We start from the raw sequence: 15,491 nt of genomic DNA, 5'->3' as shown, positions 1-15,491 counted from the left end.
GCGGGCACGGGCTCCCGATATCACTCATGTGGTTGATCTTGCTTGGAGAAGAGGGGTCTGGCCTAACGTCACACAGCTCAGGGTGGCAATCCTGTCCCTTCCCCACGGTGCTGCTCTCACTCCATCTCCCCTTCCTAGACATCGTGCTCAAGGAACAGGCAGCTTCGAGGGGCCAGGCACGGTGGCTCACGCCTGTCGTCCCAGCTCTTTGTAAGGAGGATTTGATAGGAGGATCACTTCAGGCCAGGAGTTCAAGACCGGCCTGGGCAACATAGCGAGACCATCACCACAAAAAATTAAAAACTTCGCCAGGCATGGTGATGCGTGCCAGTAGTCCCAGCTGCTGAGGCAGGATAATCAGTTGAGCCTGGGAGTTCAAGGGTGCGGTGAGCTGTGACCGCGCCGCTGCACTCTGGTCTGGGCAACAGAGGGAGACCTTGTCTTTTTTCTTTTCTTTTTTTTTTTTTTTGAGCTGGAGTCTCACTCTGTATCCCAGACTGGAGGACACTGGTGCAATCTTGGGCTCACTGCAACCTCCGCTTCCCAAGTTCAAGTGATTCTCCTGCCTCAGCCTCCCGAGTAGCTGGGATTACAGGCACCTTCCACTGCATCCAGCTAATTTTTGTATTTTTTTTTTTTTGAGATGGAGTCTCACTCTGTTGCCCAGGCTGGAGTGCAGTGGTGCCATCTCAGCTCACTGCAAGCTCTGCCTCCCGGGTTCACGCCATTCTCCTGCCCCAGCCTCTCCGAGTAGCTGGGACTACAGGTGCCTGCCACCGCGCCCGGCTGGTCTCGAACACCTGACCTCAGGTGATCTGCCCACCTCTGCCTCCCAAAGTGCTGGGATTTCAGGTGTGAGCCACCATGGCCCGGCAGTTCTCATGTTTTGTGTGGGGTTTTTTTGTGTGTGTGTCTGTGTCTTATTGTAAAATTTAAAAATTAAGATTATTTCAAAACAAAATCCTCTAATTTTTTTCCCAGGAAATCCTGCATGGGCATAAAACTGAAGTAAATGGATTGGATGGAATTGGAATCAAGAGTGACTCCTGGATTTACATAACAGGGTAAGGTGAGAATCACAGAAACATCACAAGGCCACATATAGCTTATAACAAATAACCAACAAACTCCTGCAATGTATCGCAAGGTTAGAGTACTTTGTAAGATGATGAGGAATGGCTTTCCAAAGAAGGCAGGATAGGAGCCAAACCTTTTTGTTGTTGTTGAGATGGAGCCTCGATCTGTCATCCAGGCTGGAGTGCAGTGGCATGATCTCAGCTCACTGAAACCCCTGCCTCCCAGGTTCAAGGGATTCTCCCGCTTCAGCCTCCTGAGTAGCTGAGACTACAGGCACATGCCACCATAACCAGCTAATTTTTTTATTTTTGTAGAGAAGAAGTCTGACCATGTTTCTCAGGCTGGTCTGGAACTTCTGGGTTCAAGTGATCCTCCCACCTTGGCCTCCCAAAGTACTGGGATCACAGATGTGAGCCACCTCACCCAGCCTTAACCTTTTCTAAGTGTACAGCCTAGTGATATTAAAGATATTTAAAATGTTGTAAACCATCACTACCATCTATCTCCATAACTCTTTTCATCTCATAAAACAAAAAATAGATACCTATTAAACAGTAACTTCCAATCCCCTCTCCACCCCTCCCCTGGAGACCACCATTTTACTTTCTGTCTCTATGATTTTGACTATGCTAAGTACCTTGTGTAAGTGGAATCATACAGTATTTTTTGTGTGTAACTGGCTTATTGCATCTAGCATAATATCCCTAAGGGTCATCCATATTGTAGTGTCTGAACTTTTTTTTTGCTTTTTAAGGCTGAATAGTATTCCATTGTATGTATATGCCACATTGGGCTTATCCATTTATTCATTGATGAACACTGATTGTTTCCTTATTGTGTGTGTGTGTGTGTGTGTGTGTGTGTGTGTGTGTGTGTACGTGTTTGGAGACAGATTCTCACTCTGTTGCCCCGGCTGGAGTGCACTGGTGCGATCTCCGCTCACTGCAACCTCCACCTCCTGGGTGTAGGGTCCAGCCCCACAGGGTCGGTGGGTCTCTCCCCGTGTGCAGAGATGAGAGTGTAGAAATAAAGACACAAGACAAAGAGATAAAAGAAAAGGCAGCTGGGCCCGGGGGACCACTGCCACCGTCGCAGAGACCGGTAGTGGCCCCGAATGCCAGGCTGCACTGATATTTATTGGATACAAGACAAAGGGGCAGGATAAGGAGAGTGAGCCATCTCCAATGATAGATAAGGCCACGTGGGTCACGTGTCCACTGGACAGGGGGCCCTTCCCTGCCTGGCAGCCGAGGCAGAGAGAGAGAGGAGACAGAGAAAGAGACAGCTTATGCCATTATTTCTGCTTATTAGAGACTCTTAATACTTTCACTAATTTGCTACTGCTATCTAAAAGGCAGAGCCAGGTGTACAGGATGGAACATGAAGTAGGACTAGAAGCGTGACCACTGAAGCACAGCATCACAGGGAGACGGTTAGGCCTCCGGATAACTGCGGGCGAGCCTGACTAATGTCAGGCCCTCCACAAGAGGTGGAGGAGTAGAGTCTTCTCTAAACTCCCCTGGGGAAAGGGAGACTCCCTTTCCCAGTCTGCTAAGTAGCCGGTGTTGTTCCTTGACACTTATGCTACCGCTAGACCACAGTCCGCCTGGCAACAGGCGTCTTCCCAGACACTGGCGTTACCGCTAGACCAAGGAGCCCTCTGGTGGCAGTGTCTGGGCATAACAGAAGGCTCGCACTCTTGTCTTCTGGTCGCTTCTCACTGTGTCCCCTCAGCTCCTATCTCTGTATGGCCTGGTTTTTCCTAGGTTATGATTATAGAGCAAGGATTATTATAATATTGGAATAAAGAGTAATTGCTACAAACTAATGATTAATGATATTCATATATAATCATATCTAGATTTAGTATAACTCTTGTTGTTTTATATATTTTATTATACTGGAACAGCTCATGCCCTCGGCACCTGGATGGCTTGCCGCCCACCCTGGGTTCAAGCAATTCTCCTGCCTCAGCTTCCTGAGTAGCTGGGATTACAGGCATGCACCACCACGCTGGGCTAATTTTTGTTGATTTTTTTTTTTTTTTTTTGGTAGAGACAGAGTTTCACCATGTTGGCCAGGCTGGTCTGGAATTCCTGACCTCAAGTGATCCACCCGCCTCAGCCTCCCAGAGTGCTGGGATGACTGGTGTGAGCCACTGTGCCCAGCCCGTTTCCATGTTTTTGCTACCGTGAATAAGACTGCTGTGAACATGGGTGTATAAATACCTTTTTAAGACCCTGCTTTCAGTTATTTTGTGTATACAGTCATCCCTCAGTATCCACAGGGGATTGGTTCTAGGACACACTGAGGATACCATAATCCGCAAATATGCAAGTCCTTGATTTAAAATGAGGTGGTATTTACATATAATCTGTGCATATCCTCTTGTATACTTTAAATCATCTCTAGATTATTTATGGTACCCAGTACAATGTAAATGCTGTGTAAATAGTTATTATACTGTATTGTTTATGGAATAATGATAGAAAAAAAAGTATGCACATGTTCAGAACAGACACAGTCATCATAGGCCTAACTACAATTTCCATGTGCAGTTGGTTGAATCAACAATGCAGAACCCATGGATACAGGCCGGGCACAGTGGCTCATGCCTGTAATTCCAGCACTTCGGGAGGCTGAGGTGGGCGGATCACCTGAGGTCAGGACAGCCTGTCCAACATGGTGAAACCCCATCTCTACTAAAAATACAAATTAGCCTGGCATGGTGGTGCACTTCTGTAATCCCAGCTATGCGGGAGGCTAAGGCACAAGGATTTCTTGAACCCGGGAGGCGGAGGTTGCAGTGAGCCGAGGTAGTGCAACTGCACTCTAGCCTGGGCAAACAACAACAACAAAACCCTTGGATACAGAGGGCCAGCTATATACAAAGATATGGAATTGCTACGTTGTATCATAATTCTGTTTTTAATTTTTTGAGGAATTGCCACACTGTTCATAGTAGCTGCGCCATTTTAAATTGCCAGCAGTATTGCACAAGGGTTCCAATTTCTCCATATCCTCTCCAGCACTTGTTATTTCTGGGATCTTAGTTTGTTTTTAATAGTAACCAAAGGATACTTTTTTACATGTATAGAATTTGCAGTTAACAGGTTTGTTTTTCTTCCCCCAGCATGCTAAATCTATCACCCCACTCCCTTCTGGAGTCCATAGTTTGTGCTGAGAAATCAGTTAACAATCTCATTGAGGAATCCCTCTCCCCACCCCTCCCCAGCCCTGTGCTGTATTCTGGGTGTCAGGTGCAGCTGAACCAGGGAAGAAGGCCAAATTTGGAGTCAGAGCCAGCCCTTTGGTTAGTGGAAAAGGAGAAAATAGGGTCCAACCATAACCATTTTCTTCTTGCGTCTCACTGTTATGTTTTCATGTCGCCTTAATGCCTGACAAGCACCTTTTTTAAAGATTTTTAATCGTTTATTTTTTTAAGATGGAGTTTCACTCTGTTGCCCACGCTGGAGTGCAGTGGTGCAATCTTGGCTCACTGCTATCTCTGTCTCCTGGGTTCAAGCAATTCTCCTGCCTCAGCCTCCTGAATAGCTGGGATTACAGGCACTTGCCACAACACCTGGCTAATATTTTGTATTTTTAGTAGAGATGGGGTTTTGCCATGTTGATCAGGCTGGTTTTGAACTCCTGATCTCAGGTGATCCACCTCCCTTTGCCTCCCAAAGTGCTGGGATTACAGGTGTGAGCCACCATACCCAGCCAACTTTTTTTTTTGGCTGCTGCTTTCAAGATTTTTTGCCTCTTGCCAGTTTGATTATAATGTGTCTTGGTGTGGATCTTTTTTTGGTTAATTCTATTGGAGTTCATTGAGCTGCTTTGATTTGTAGTTTCACATCTTTCTCCAATTTGGGATAGTTTTTGGCCATTTTTGCAAATAATCTCTGTCCCTTCCTCTTTCTCGTCTCCTTTGCTGAATTGCATAATGTGTATCTCAGTTCTCTTGATGGTGTCCCGTAGTCCCTTAGGATGCCTTCACCTTTGTTTGCTCTTTTCTTTTTTTAGACGGAGTCTTGCTCTGTCATCCAAGCTGGAGTGCAGTGGCGACATCTTTGCTCACTGCAACCTCCGTCTCCTGGGTTCAAGCAATTCTCCTCCCTCAGCCTCCAGAGTAGCTGGGATTACAGGCATGTGCCATGATGCCTGGCTAATTTTTTTGTTTTTGTTTTTTTTTGAGATGGAGTCTCACTCTGTCGCCAAGCTGGAGTGCAGTGGTGCGATCTCAGGTCACTACAACCTCCGCCTCCTGGGTTCAATCAGTTCTCCTGCCTCTGCCTCCCAGGTAGCTGGGACTACAGGCATGCGCCACCATGCCCAGCTAATTTTTATATTTTTAGTAGAGACGGGATTTCACCATGTTCGCCAGGATGGTCTCAATCTCTTGACCTTGTGATCTGCCTTCCTTGGCCTCCCAGAGTGCCAGGATTACAGGCATGAGCCACTGCGCCTGGCCTAATTTTTCTATTTTTAGTAGAGACGGGGTTTCAGCATGTTGGCCAGGCTGGTCTCGAACTTCTGACCTCAGGTGATGTGCCCGCCTCAGCCTCCCAAAGTGCTGGGATTACAGGCATGAGCCACCGTGCCCGGCCTGTTTGCTGTTTTCTGTTTGCTCCTCAGACAAAGTAATTTCAAATGTACTTTCTTCAAGTTTGTTCATTCTCTCTTCTACCTGCTTGAACCTTCCATTGACTTCTTCTACTGAATTTTTCAATTTAGTTATTGTATTTTTCAGCTCTAGAATTTTTGTTTAGGTTCTTTTTATATCTCTTTAATGATATTCTCATTTTATTAATGTAATTTTGCTGATTTCCTTCAGTTCTTTGTCCATGTTTTCCTTTAACTATTTGAGCATATTTAAGATGGTTTTGTTTTAAGGTCTTTTGTCTAGCAAGTCTGATACCTGTGTTTCTTCAGGAATAATTTCTTTTTTTTCTTTTTTTGAGATGAAGCCTCGCTCTGTCGCCAGGCTGGAGTGCAGTGACATGATCGTGGCTCACTGCAACCACCGCCTCCCGGGTTCAAGCAATTCTCCTGCCTCAGCCTCCCAAGTAGCTGGGATTACAGGTGCATGCCATCACGCCAGCTAATTGTGTGTGTGTGTGTGTGTGTGTGTGTGTGTGTGTGTGTGTGTGTGTGTGTATTTTTAATAGAGACAGGGTTTCACCATGTTGGCCAGGCTGGTCTCAAACTCCTGACCTCAGGTGATCTGCCTGCTTCAGGCTCCCAAAGTGCTGGAATTACAGGTGTGAGCCACCTGGCTGGAAGTCTTATCTTAAAGCTTGAAGCCTCTCCCTTCTAACAGCGGCCCGCCCCAGAGGTGCCCAAAATCAGCCTCTCTCTGCCCATCTTCCTTTCCCACTATGCAGACTGGGACCTGGAGGGATGGGCTCTGCCCCTGAAGAGGCTATGGAATAGGCCTCCCAGTAGCACTTGCTGTGTGAACAAGTGACTTTCTCTTGCCTGTTACGCATACTGATGGTGCTTCTCAGCCCTCTCTCTACTTCCCATCCTTTCCTCCTCTTAAGCCTGGAATAAAAAACCCCCTCCTCCTCTACCTTCTAATTCACGGATCCCCCCTAAGTCTTGCTCCTTGATATCACTGGATGCCACCTCCTCTCTGATTACTCTGCCTTACCTGAGGCTGCTGCCATTCCCTCTGCTGGCCCAGTGCACAGCCTCCTGACCTGACTGCCCTTGTATTCATTCTGCCTTCGGCAGCCAGAGTGCTTTCTACCCTGCTAGCCTGATGGGGTCATTCCCTTCCTCAAACACCCCCATTGAGTCCCAGGTAAACCAAAGTGTCAAGGTCAGCCTGCAGGCCCTTCCTGATCTGGCTCCCCGTCTCTGGACCCTCCATGCTCCAGCCCCATTGAGTTCCTGTGTTCCCTGAACATGCCTTCCGCTGGAGAGAAGGACGTGCCTTGGGAAACACCCCTCCCAGAGCCACGGAAGGAGCCTGGGCTGGAGGTTTGGGGGAGTTCTATTCCCATGTTAGCTACTCTAACATGGGAAGCAGAGGGCCTGCTCCCCCTCGCCAGCCCTGTGCTGTATTTTGGGTGTCAGGTGCAGCTGAACCAGGGAAGAAGGCCAAATTTGGGGTCAGAGCCAGCCCTTTGGCTAGTGGAAAAGGAGAAAATAGGGTTCAACTATAACCATTTTCTTCTTGCGTCTCACTGTTATGTTTTCATGTCGCCTTAATGCCTGACATATTTACGTATTTCCTAAAAACAGTGATTTCACAAGCACCCCAGCCGTGATTTTCCCTGAGCCCATGTGCTCCACAACCTAGCTCCTGACGGGACGCCCCAGGCCTCAGATAGACCCTCACAATGGCTGAGGCTTAACCTGCCCTTGGTTTCTTCCCTGTTTCGTAGGTGGGGTCAGCAGAAATTTTGAGGGAAGCTCGGTTCATAGAAGAGTGAAGCGGGAAGCGCTTGGAGTATTTCAAGATCTCAACAGGAGACCTTGTCATTTCACGTTCTCAGACAGCGAGAAGGCTGGCAGGAGCCCATTTCCTTGTAGTCGGTGGAGAAAGGGGAGTCCCGGGGAGGGAGAGGAAGAGACCTGACCCATCCAGCAAGAACAGGGCCTGGAACAGTGGCCCTCCTTGTCTGAAGCTCCAGTGCAGTCCTTGAGGGTATAAGTGTGTGACCTGCAGCGGGAGGCCACCAGGGGGTGCTGTGAGACTGGCCCAGGCTGAGCTGGGGGAGGAGGACCCCACATCTCCGCTTGGGGCTCAGTGTCTTTTTCTTCCTTTTGCCTCAACCATTCTGTAGGCCTGAAGGCCAGACCTGTGTAGGGGAGCCCGTTCCAGCTGTGGGATGCCTATAGATGTAGAGGTGCTCCCAGATTCTTACACATCTCTGTAATTAGTGGAATAAGTGGGCCATGAGTGAGAAAAGCTAGAGAAGGTTTGAGGAAGACAGTAGACAGCCTTATGCCATCCACGGAGCAGAGCACGCTCCGAGAGCAAGACACATTCTTTTCAAGCAGATATGGAACAAAAGCGCACATATTCCAGGCTATAAAGAACATGTCCCCTGCTGGGCCCAGTGGCTCACGCCTGTAGTCCTAGCACTTTGGGAGGCCGAGGTGGGGCAGGCGGATCACTTGAGGTCAGGAGTTTGAGACCAGCCTGGCCAACATGGTGAAACCCCATCTCTAGATACATTTTATTTATACATTCTATATATATATATACATTTTATATATATATATTTTATATATATAGACATTATATTTTATATACACACATTATATATATACACACATTATATATATATACACTATATATATACACTATATATATATACACTATATATATACACACTATATATACACTATATATATACACACACTATATATATATATATATATACACTATATATGTATATATATGTACACTATATATATATATATATCTCTCCAGGTGTGGTGGTGCACACCTGTAATCCCAGTTACTTGGGAAGCTGAGGTGGGAGAATCACTTGAACCTGGGAGGCGGAGGTTGCAGTGAGCTGAGATTGTGACTCCAGGCTGGGTGACAGAACGAGACTCCGTCTCAAAAAAAAAAAGAATATGTCCCCAAATATCAAAGGGCTGGCTGGGTGCAGTGGCTCACACCTGTAATCCCAGCACTTTGGGAGACCAAGGCAGGCAGATCACTTTGAGCTCAGGAGTTCGAGACCAGCCTGGGCAACATGGCAAAACCCCATCTCTACTAAAAGTACAAAAATTAGCTGGGTGTGGTAGTGCATGCCTGTAACCCCAGCTACTTGTGAGGCTGAGGCAGGAGAATTGCTTGAACCCAAGAGGTGGAAGTTGCAGTGAGCTGAGATCACACCACTGCACTTCAGCCTAGGTGGCTGAGCAACACTCCATCTCAAAAAAAAAAAAAAAAGGGCTGAAATACAGGTTATGCTTTTGTAGTACAATGCAACGATGCTAGAAATCAATCACTAAAATGCAACCAGAGAGCCATTATGTGGCATCACCTCCCCCCTAGCCAGGATTCATGGCTCTGGAAATCAACAAACAGAAGGTGCTTCCCATCCACACAGCTCTGGGCTCTGCTGCTTTAGAGGCTTTAATTCCCAAGAGAGGAAACCTTCGACCAATTCCACAAGAGGCTGCCCCCTTGGCCACTGTGGGCTCCCTATGCCAGAAAACAATAGACATCAGGGGATCGAGCCAAACTTTCAGGGTATTGGGGCGCTGCCACACAGAGAGGGATGAAGGGAGGATATGTCTGGAACACTGAGAGCCTCGGGGTCCCTTCATGTCCTGTGGTAACATACTGCAAACTACAGCCACGTAATTCAGGCAGGGGTGTGAATGGCCCAGCCCTTCAGGAATAAGGGTTTGAGTCACCCCGCCAAACGGGTGACACCAAGGTATCTGCTGAGGGCACAGAGAATACACAATGGGTAGTGGAAACAGTCAGCACCAGCTGGGGCCATGTGAGAGTGACAGAAAGGAGGACTCTCAGAGTGAGGATGTTTCTTCTTTGTTTTGATATGACTATATTTGCATTTGTCGTAACACTAGTAACACTTTCTCCTCCTCATTTCCCTGTGATTAATATATTCTTATGTTAATAAGTGACCTACTTTTAAATTTTGTATTATATATGAACATTTGTATATTTTTTATTTTATATATGCACATACACATATAAATATGTACAAACATACATACGTATGTTTTTTGGGGTTTTTTTTATGAGACAGTGTTGCTCTGTTGCTCAGGCTGGAGTGCAGTGGCACCATCATAGCTCACTGCAGCCTCGAGTTCCTGGGCTCAGGTGATTCTTCCACCTCAGCCTCCCAAGTAGCTGGGGCTACAGGTTCAGGCCACCACGCCTGGTTAATTTTTGTATTTTTTGTAGAGACAAAGTTTCACCATGTTGCCCAAGCTGGTCTTGACTCCTGGGCTCGAGATCTGCCCACCTTGGCCTCCCAAAGTGCTGGGATTATAGGCATGAGCCACCTCGCCTGGCTGGTAACCTATTTTGATATCTAAGTTATAGAATATCAAAGGTGTGTGTGTGTGTGTGTGTGTGTGTGTGTATGTGTGTATCAGCTGGGAGAGTAATAAACATCACCTGAAGATGGATGAAGTGATCTATAGACCTGAGTCCTTTTGTGGGAGGGTTATCCTGTTTGGGTTATATAAGCCTAGTTTCATCATGTTCGGCAGAAGCATAATGTTGCTAGTGGCTTATTTGGAGGTTAATCTGGTTAGAGGAAGTGTGCAGAAATGCCACAATGACAAAGGTGGGCTGGAGTGGTTTTGCCCTGTGTCCACCTGGCTAAACTAGAACTAAGTTTCCCACAGTCCCCTTCTCCATATGATTTGGGGTCAGAATTGGCTAAAAAAAATTGTGAGATACCCGGGTGGCAGAAAGGAAGCCACAGCCATCACTCATTACAGGCCTGTTCGGTTGGAGGCCATAAGACAGATGCAGAGGTGCTGGGCCTGCCCAGGACCAGAGTGAGGGGAGCAGGCAGCTGTGTGAGTACAGGGTCAGCACCTGAGAGTGAGCACCCTCTTAAATGGTGGCCCTAGGTACCTGCTGGGCACACAGTAGGGCCCCCTGCCTGGAAGCTGTCTGTGTTCTCAGGAGGAGGGCAGCTCAGGTGTGACCTTCAAGAAGGAAGAGATTCTGAATAGACTTCTCTGCTGTGGGCTGAACCCTCCCACCGAGCGCCTTCCCAACTTGTTATAGAAAATCAGAGCTCGGGCTGGGCACGGTTGCTCACGCCTGTAATCCCAGCACTTTGGGAAGCTGAGGCAGGTGGATTACCTGAGGCCAGGAGTTCAAGACCAGCCTGGCCAACATGGCAAAACTCCGTCTCTACTAAAAATACAAAAAAGTTAGCTGGGTGTGGCCGTGGGTACCTGTAATCCCAGTGACTTGGGAAGCTGAGGCGGGAGAATTGCTTGAACCTGGGAGACGGAGGTTGCAGTGAGATTGCACCACTGCACTCCAGCCTGGGTGACAGAGCAGGACTCTGTCTCAAAAAAAAGAAAAAAGAAAACCAGAACTGGACAGTAGCAAAAGGGTCAAAACAGATTTTATCAGGAACTACTGCAGTGGGGAAGAGGCCTCGGTATGAGACTGGGCTCCATGCGAATATAGCATGGGCAAGTGGGGATTCCTCGGCAGGCAGGCCAGGGTGATCAGACATCACCTGGGGGATAGGGAATTTGAGCAGATAGGGAAGGTGATCAGATGTTGAGGGTAGGTGACTATGGCTAAACCCACTTAGCAGGAATCTTGCTAAAACTGTGCAGTGCAGACGCAGTTAAGGTGGGGACTGAAGCTCAAGGTCAAAGCCTAGTTGAGAAGGCTTAGAGGGGCCTGGCTCAAGTTTTTTCAAGGAGAGAGTGTTTGTCACACTGCATGCACGGTGGGGAGACCCCTGGGTTTCTGTGAGCCCTGACATCAGAATCCTTGGGCCTGGTTCCTGGGGCACCTTCAAGGGTTCTGCTGAATGTGTCCCATTGCTGGATTGCTAGTTGGTTCTCAGATTGTCCCTGGCCTGGATGGTGGGGAGGGGAGGGTGGTGGTCAGCTGCCTGTCCTAGGCCTGAGGCCTTCACCACTCCCTCCCTTCTCTGTGCCCCAGGAAAGGCAGTCAGGCCCTGGCCCTGGTCCTGGTCCTCAGGGATGGGCCCCTCTGCCTGGATGATGGAGAAGGCCTCTCTGTCCCCTCGGATTTTGGTCTGATAAGGCTTCCCATGAGTAAATCCAGCCAACTGGGGGAAAGGGCAGGGAGAAACCCACAGGAATGGAAGCAGGGCTCTGGGATTGGGTGACCCTAGGTGCCCCACGTCCAGATTCCCGGTTATGCCAGGCAGTAGCTCCCTTCTTGTCTGAAGCCTTGAGTTGGGTTTCTGGGACCCACAGGATGGCTCTCTGACATGGTCTATAACAGACATTGCACATGTACCCTGGAAGCATGGGGGGAGGGGCACCCGGCAGTGCTATCCCAGCCTCAGATACTGCACAGAAAAGGCCTAGAAATCCCATCATAGAGATGCGACTAAACTGTTGGAAATGCAAGAACAGACATGACTCTTGCATGGTAAGGGCACATGTAAGTCTTTTAGAGAAGAGCTCCTGTGTGCAGGGGTGGTGGGCTAGGATAGAGAATGGCTGTGAAAGTAAACAGATAGAAAAAGATACCGTGAAATTCCTACTCAAAAGAAAACTGATGTAGTTATATAGATATCAGACAAAAGAAACTTTAAGGTAAAAGGTGTCATCCGGAATAAATAGGGCTATTTTATGCTAATAAAAGTTTTATTTCGGCTGGACGTGGTGGCTCACATCTGTAATCCCAGCACTTTAGGAGGCCGAGGCGAGTGGATCACCTGAGGTCAGGAGTTCAAGAACAGAGCCCAGCCAACATGGTGAAACCCTGTCTCTACTAAAAATACAATAATTAGCTGGGCATGGTGGTATGCACCTGTAATCCCAGCTACTCTGGAGGCTGAGGCAGGAGAATCACTTGAACCTGGGAGGAGGAGGTTGCAGTGAGCCGAGATTCTGCCATTGCACTCCAGCCTGGGTGACAAGAGTGAAACTCAGTCTCAAAAACAATCAAACAAACAAACAAAAACCTCATCAGGGAACATCAGGGAGGTAATGGTGTTTTTTGGTTTTCTTTTGAAACAGGGTCTCACTATGTTGCCCAGGCTGGAGTGCAATGGTGTGATCACGGTTCATTGTGGCCTAGACCTGGGCTCAGATGATCCTCCCACCTCAGCCTCCCAAGGAGCTGGGACTACAGGTGCAAGCCACCATGCCCAGCTAGTTTTTAATTTTTTTGTAGAGATGGGGTTTCACCATGTTCCCCAGGCTGGTTTCAAACTCCTGGGCTCAAGTGATCCTTCGGCCTTGGCCTCCCAAAGTGATAGGATTACAGGCATAAGCCACCAGCCGGACTAGCAGTTTTAAATTTGTATACATCTAATAATGTAGTCTCAAAAAATATGAAACCAAAAACTGCTGAGCTACAGGGACAAATAAATTCACAGTCCCTGAGGGAGATGATTCCTTCTCAGCAGACAAACCCTAAAAAACAAAAATAAATAGAAGATTGAAAGACAATACTGAGTACTTAATGGAGTTATATCTAGAACACTACACTGCATTCAGGTTGCAGAGTACATATTCTCTTCAAAGATAAAAACAGACAAGAATCATTGACAAAAAGTAAATATATATTGAGTTACAAAACAAGTCTCCATAAGGCAGATTTCAAAGAATTGAAATTATTCAGAGTATGCACCCTAAACACATACAATTAAACTAGAAATCAATAACAAATATATGGCCGGGCACACAGTGACTCATCCCTGTAATCCCAGAACTTTAGGAGGCCAAAGCAAGAGGATCATTTGAAGCCAGAAGTTTGAGTCCAGCTGGGCAACATAGTGAGACCCTGTCTTTATAAAAATAAAAGAGAAAGTAGCTGGGTGTGGTGGCATGTGCCTGTAGTCCTAGCTACTCAGGAGGCTGAGGCAGGAGGATCACTTGAGCCTAGGAGTTGGAGACTGCAGTGAGCCATGATTACACTACTGCACTCCAGCCTGGGTGACAGTGAGACTGTCTCAAAAAAAAAAGAAAAGAAAACCCACAAAATATCCCCCAAAACCAAATATATAACTAGAACATCCTCATATATTTGGAAATTAAGAAATAACGCTGCTAGGCGGGCATGGTGGCTCACGCCTGTAATCCCAGCACTTCAGGAGGCCAAGTCGGGAGGATCACTTGAGTTCAGGAGCTTGAGACCAGCCTGAGCAACATAGCAAGACCCTCTCTCTTAACAAAACGTTCAACAAAATTTAGCCAGGCGTGGTGGCATGTTCCTCTAGTTCCAGCTACTTTGGAGGCTGAAGTGGGAAGATCGCTTGAGCCTGAGAGTTGGAGGCTGCAGTCAGCTCTGATTGCACCACTGCACTCCAGCTTGGCTGACAGAGCAAGACCCTGTCTCTAAAACAGAAAGGAGAGAAGGAAGGAGAGAAAGAAGGGAAAGGAAGGAGAGAGAGAGAGGGAAAAAAAAGAGAGAAAAGAAACTGCTAAATAAGCCAACAGTTGGAGAACTCAAAAAATAAAATTAGGTAACATTTTAAACTGAACAATGATGAGACCACCACATAAAAATTTGTAGGATACAGATAAATCAGCACATAGAGGGAAACTGGTAACTTAAATCCCAGCCATTTGGGAGGCTGAGGTGGGAGGGATCCCTTGAGCCCTGGAGGTTGAGGCTGCAGTGAGCTATGATTGCACCATTACGTTCCAGCCTGGGCAACAGAGTGAGACCCTGTCTCAAAAAAAAGACTGTTGTTTAATTTTCACAAATTTGTGAAATGTAAAATTTAAATGTTAATCCCACCCACAAAATAATGCCACAGAAACATCAGAATAATGTTTGACCAAATATCTGGCACTGTGGCCCTGCCAAGTTGACACATAAAATTAAACATCACCCTGGCCGCAAATAATGGTAGGTACATCATCATCCTCATGTCCAAGGAAACCTCAAGACTTCTGGGCTTTGAAGAATATTTTGAAGCTGCCAAAATAACAGACCACTTCCAGTGACCCTGAAAACCTGAGAGTTTCTAGAGCCTTCACTTCTGGGTCCTGAGGAAAATGGTCCTGTATTTCCTCTGGAGACAGCCTGAGAGAGAGGGATCCTTGGTGGTGCAGGTGGAGTCTTTGAGGCCTGGGGCATAGAGAGTGGGCAGGGGACTGACCAGCAGGAGGCCAGAATGGGGGACACCCACAAACATGGGAGCAGGGCAGAGGTGACTGGATGGGGCAGTCACCTGTGCTCTGAGAGAGGACAGCCAGGCAGGACCCAGAGGGCTCTGCAGAGGCACCAGGGACCCTAAAAAGGGAGGTCACTGAGCAGGACAGCAGGACCCAACCTCCTCTGCCCAGGCCTGGACACATCTCAGTCCAGGAAGGGGTGAGGTGAGCCTGGGTGGTCAGAGCTGCAGCTGCACCTGCTGGAGAGGCCCAGCCCAGCCCAGCCCCGCAAGGTCCCCAGGATCCAGCCAGACCCAGATTTCCCGCCACAGAAAGATGTGGTCTGAGGCTGCCTCTGTTGAGAGGCCATGGCAGGTGCAGGGACAGGCAGGGCCCTAAAGGGAGCCGCTGGGGGCACTATTTAAAACAATCCCTTCCTCTCCCGAGACATGGGGCTGTCCTTGGGAGAACCACAGTTTCTGAGTCCCAGGCAGTGATGAGTGTCACACTCAAGGGGAGTGCTGGGGAGGGAGCAGCTTCAGCCCAGACCCCCAAGGCAGGTGCTGCTCCAGCCCTGAAGGTGAGAGGAGCCAGGGTCAGGGGCAGCAGTGGACCAAGGCTCC

The sequence above is a fragment of the Nomascus leucogenys genome, unplaced genomic scaffold (genome assembly GCF_006542625.1).
Source record: "Nomascus leucogenys isolate Asia unplaced genomic scaffold, Asia_NLE_v1 000599F_183625_qpd_obj, whole genome shotgun sequence".
Lineage (NCBI taxonomy): Eukaryota > Metazoa > Chordata > Mammalia > Primates > Hylobatidae > Nomascus > Nomascus leucogenys.
The sequence above is the reverse complement of the archived record's forward strand: the minus strand, read 5'-3'. Positions refer to the sequence as shown.